Here is a 5,798-nt window from a genome sequence, read left to right on the forward strand (position 1 = left end):
GTTTATTAAAGTTTTCATTTGATTTGAGATTTAATTCTATTTTTAGAACAGCCTGTTTTTCATTATCTAATAAAGCAGTTAATCTATAATAATCAGATTCTTCTGTTAATTCTAAACTTTCTAAATAATTCATAATTTAAAGACTAAGATGAAGATGTACCTTTCTGGAGAAAAACTTCCTTTATTTAGTATATTTTACATAAGGTGTTTTTATCTCCAGAGGGGAGATTGTAGATACTAACTCCAGAGGGGAGTTTAGAATTATTTTTCCCTAAGGGAATTCTTCCTCAAACTATAGAATCGCCTTGGCAGCTTCCTCCTACCTCTCCTAGCATATGAGTACTCCTAGCCTTCTGCTTTCTATTGTCTGATGCTCTACAATTGCCTGAGCAACCTATTTATAATAGTTGGGTTTGATGGACAATTCTCATCCTTACCCTTCTTATGACGTCATTGCTTACGTCATTGTTTGTTATCTTGCACCAGCTACATTGTTAGTGCTTTATGACCTAAGTGCTTACGTCACTATGCAATAATGTTGAGAGATGCTTCAGATGCACTGTCCTCCTCTTTTATCATGTGACCTTCAGATGTGTTGTCTTCTTCCTTCATCATGTGGGTTGATTCCGTTTCATTATTGCTTTCTTCATATATCTCTGAGGCACATAGCTGGCACTTGTGGTCTTCTCTGTCTTTTATCAAATAGCAGAGATTCCTCTTTATCCCTTCAGAGAGCTTTTCTAAAAGTCCAAATAAGTTGTAGAATGCTGATTCAAATTCTACCAAGAGTCTCATCTCTCTTTCTTCAATTTCATTTCTTTTACTGGACACAAGCAGAGTATTTCTACTTTTATAATTAATCCTTGTGTGAGATTCCTTCGTTATTTTTTGAGTTCTTTCAAAGACCCTTGCTAATGTGCTGGCTAGCCTTCCTTCATGACTGTAGATTGTTAAATCTTGAATCTGATCAATTGGTTGAAAATTTCCTGGGAAGACGGACATGAATATTACTTGGTGTGCTGGAACCAAGCATTCTTCTTCTTCATTAAAAATAGGTTGACTGTTTGTAAATTTTAGGGATATATCCCTTGGATTTACATTGTCAATCATATTTTTAAATCTCTTTACTGCATTAACGAATCCTGCAGGGAACTCACTAATAATTTTTAGATCATTAAAATTAAAATTGTATCAATTAATCCATACTGGAAAAACTGATAGGTGTCCGATGGGGAAGCATCTGGAAATATAACCAGCTTTGTTAGCTATTCTTTGGCAATAGGATAATAGCCCAAAATTGCCCTTCTTTCTTCAGTCCAATTTAGGACTATGTTAAGGGTTTCTCTGAGATTTGATCTACAGACCCTTTTCTTTTCCTTGATTTCAGCCCTTGTAGGAATGTTTCTTATTATCCCTGTTCTCTGGGTTTGAATTGGAGCTTTATCTGCTCTTTTCAGGGTTTGCTCTGGATGGAGAGCTTTATATTTCCTGAAGGATTCCTTTGCCTCTTCCAGTGTTAAAAACCCTCCTTTATGAATTATCCTTGATTGATGTGTGAATGGTGCTGCTTTTTCCCAGGCATCATATACTCCTTTCATGGGGCCATTATAAATTACATAATATTTTTTATCTTGGGTGGATTTTTTAATAATTTCAGCAATTGTTTTATTTTCTGAAATTTTTTCTTCACCTGATTTGTCCACCATGCTTAGCTGGCTGAACTCTGATGGTTTTGCTTGTTGTGTTGATTTCATTGCTTCAATGGCCTTCTTGAGGGATTGGATTTGTGTCCTTATTTGCTGACAATACTTGCATTTTTCGAGCTCTTGCTCATATTTTTGAATTTCTTGATCTAATGCGTTGTAGACGAACTCCATTCTCTTATTAATGTATCTGCAATAACATTTGTGTCACCCTTAATATATTCAATTTTTATTGGATATTGTAACAAAAATAATTGCCATCTTACCAATCGTCCATGATTATAATCAACTTTTAAATTATATCGTATGAAACCTGTTAGGTAACTTGAATCTGTCCTTAATGTAAATTCTCTGGGTAGTAAATCAATTTTCCATTTCCTAAGAGATTTAATTGCTGCTAGAGTTTCCTTTTCATGAGTGGTATATCTCTGTTCTGTTGGAGTAAAAGTTCCTGAAGTATACCTGCAAAGTAATTCCTTTGGGGAATATTTAAAATCTAGTGATTCTTTTGCTTGTTCTAAATCTTTTATAGTTTTCTTAGCTTTTAGACATCCTGACCAGGTTATGTCTGAAGCATCTGTTTCTACTATTAAGTAGTCGTTTTCTTCTGGAATATAAAGTTCTGGAAGTTTTTCACATAACTCTTTAACTCTTTGAATTTGCATACTATCTTTTTCTTCCCATTTCCATTATTTTTTAGTACTTATTTTTGGAAATAAGCTTTTAGTGTATTCTGTTATATTCTTTAAAAATTCTTGTTCAGAAATGTAATTTATACACCCTAAAAATCTTTGTAACTGTTTTCTATCTTCTATTTTATTAGGAAATAAATTTATCTTTTCTAAAACATTTGGTTGAAGTTTTAGCTTTCCTTGAGTGGATAGAATTAATCCAAGAAACTTTATTTCTTGTTTTGCTATTCTTGCTTTCTTTTTGCTAAGAACTAATCCTTTTTCTTTACATCTTTCTAAAACTATTAGTAATTTTTGAAGATGATCTTCTTTATCCTGTTTTGTAAAAATTAGTATATCATCAATGTATACTAAAACAAATTCATTTAATTCTTTTAGATTTTTTTCCATAAATCTTTGATAAATACCTGGGGCTTGTTTTAATCCGAATGTTAATACATTCCATTCATAGAGCAACACACTTGTTGATTCTTTTGTTGGGCAAGTAAAAGCAGTTAATTTCTTCGTCTAAACGAAGTTGCCAATATCCTGATTTTGCATCAAGAGATGAAAACCAAGTTGCTCCTTTGATCTATTCTAAAATAGAATCTTTTCTTGGAAGTTTATGAGCATCACCAATGGTTGCTTCATTCATTTTCTTATAATTAATTACCATTCTTCGTTTTCCCCTTTTAATTTCATTATTGTTTTCGACATAAAAGGCTGGAGCTACATGAGGACTTTTACTTATTCTTATAATTCTTTTTTCTAAAAGATCTTTACATTCTAATGAGAACTCTTCTCTATCTCTTGCAGAATAAGGAATTTTATTTGGAACATTTATCTCTTTTGTAGGATCTTTTAATTTAATGCTTACTAATTCTTTATTTATATTTTTAATATCTAAAGGATTTTCAGCACAAATTTTATCTAAAAGTTCTTCTATCTTTATTTCAAGATTATTTTTTGGAATATTTATCTGAAAGTATAAATTTAAATAACATGTTTCTAAAATAGAAAATATTTTAAATTTTAAGATCTTATCTATAGTAGTAGTTGGTATTTTTATACGTTTTGATTTTTGATTTATTGAAGAATCGTGTGGAGCTTTTAAAACTATATATGTTAATTCTTGAATGAATGGATGATATAGCTTTAAAAAGTTATTTCCTATGATAAAATCCATTCCAGAATCTAACATATATATAGATGGAACAATGAACCTATAATTTTGAATAAAAATTTCAGCCATCTCTGCTTTTTGGTCAATTTTTTGTATTGATTTGTCAGCTATTCTAACTCTTAATGGTTTGTTTAGTTTTTTCCAATCAAGTTTTATATTTGTACTAGCAAAGCATTGTGTTGCTCCAGTATCTATGAAAGCATTTATAAACTTTTCTGTTATTTTTATAGTAATAAATGTGGCATTATTACTCAGTCTCTGAGTCTGTTTCTGAGACATATTCAAAAATATAGTCTAGGTTATCATCGGATTCTTCTAATGGTTCCATGAAACAAGACTTAACAATTTCTATTTGTTTGGTAAGATCCTTTTTATCTTTCTTTTTTGGACATTCATTTGCATAGTGTCCTTCTTCTTGGCAATACCAACACTTACAATTTTCTTTTTTATTTGGGCAATAGTAATTTTTTTATCTTTTATTTTTATTGTTATCTCTTTTTCTAAAATACCTCTTTTTTCTCCAGTTTGGATAGTATTTTCTTTTTCTAAATTGATATTTTATTTTTCTTTGAAAATTTTTATTAAGACCATATTTTTTAGGTATCTCTTCATTATCCTGACAGCAAATTCTAATTATATTTGCAAATCTTTTTTGAGTCGCTTCTTGCATACAACGTTCTTTTATTTCCTCTCTTATTGCAGAGGTTGCTCCACCAAAATTATTTTCAATTGTCCCTCTATTTATTTCTCTTATAAATCTTCCCATTATAAATTCATTAGCAGGATATGGAAGTTTTGTTATATACATACTAAGATAATGATTTTTATCTTCTTCTTTTAATTTGTAATAATGTATTCTATATTCACATATATATGACTCCACATTACATAAATCATATATCTGAATATTAGCTAAATGGTTTTTTGCTTCTTGATATTCTTTATTATAGACTTCTTGTCTATGATCTATAATATTTTTTCCAAAAAATTCTTTATATAGAATCATCATTATATGTAATATCTTATCATAAGCTGTTGTTTTTGTTGCTAATTCTTCTATTATTTGGTTTTCTATTGATGTCATATAATCTCTTATAGTTCCTTTAGTATGAAACCCTATGTAATTCCAAATATCTCTTCCAGACAATTCACTAAGTTTTGGATTAGTAAAGGCTTCTAATAAGAAGGAATTTAACCAGTTTTCGAAAATTTCTTTTTCATTCTTTTTACAGTCTAAATCGAGCATTCTTTCTCCTTCTATTTTCTGGATTTTAGGAACATATTTTGATGGTATTTTTGTATATTTTGAATCTTTATTTATAAACCTCTTTTTAAAAGCATAATTATCGAAACCTGTTTCCCATTTAAATTGAGATTGATTATCCTTAGATGTTCCAGCTTCATTTTTTACTTGTATTGGAATTGCTAGTTCTTCGTCACTTGAATAATCTAGGATGTGTTCTTCATTTTCTATGTCTTAATTTTCAGAATTTACTAATTCTTCTTCTATTTGAAATCCCTGTTCCATAATATTATTTTCTTGAGCCATTTTTAATTGTTTAAAAAGCATTGTAACTTCTTCTAATTTTTCTTCAATATTCATAATTTCAATGGTGGTTTTACTTTTAAATCTGTTATGTTGATTATATTTTGAAATTTTTCTTCTTTGGGATTCTCTTTTTTCTTATTTCTTTGAAATTTTATGGATACTAATATTTCTTCAAGCATATCTACTATAGAATTTAATTGTGGGTTAAAAGTATGATAAAGATGTGGGGAATCATTTCCATGGTAACATTTTTTAGAAATTCCATGTGAAAAATAAGTTTTTTCAGGTTTTTGAAGTCCTTCAATAAAATTTATAGTAAAATAAAGATTTTGAGAAAAATCATTTTGTATTGATTTTAAGAATTCGGTGTCATTACAGTTAACATTAGTTAAAATCATTAATTTTTGATCTATTAATTTTGATAATTTAATTATTTCTTCTCTTAAATCTTCTAATTTACTTTTTTTCATTAGGTGATGCTTTTTTTTGTGAAGAGTTACGGTTTTAAGTAAAAAAATGTGACTTTAGAATGTGTGGATCAAAACTTGCCACGTAGGCCTCTTTTATCATAAAGTCATTTTTGGAGACTTTACGTAAGTGGTGCCCTCTTAGTAAATCGTTGCTTGTTAGCACGGTTTATATTTTTCCATCGAATTGTTCACAAACAGCAACTCTCTAGCGATTTTGACCCA

This window comes from Arachis ipaensis, chromosome B10 (genome assembly GCF_000816755.2).
Source record: "Arachis ipaensis cultivar K30076 chromosome B10, Araip1.1, whole genome shotgun sequence".
NCBI lineage: Eukaryota > Viridiplantae > Streptophyta > Magnoliopsida > Fabales > Fabaceae > Arachis > Arachis ipaensis.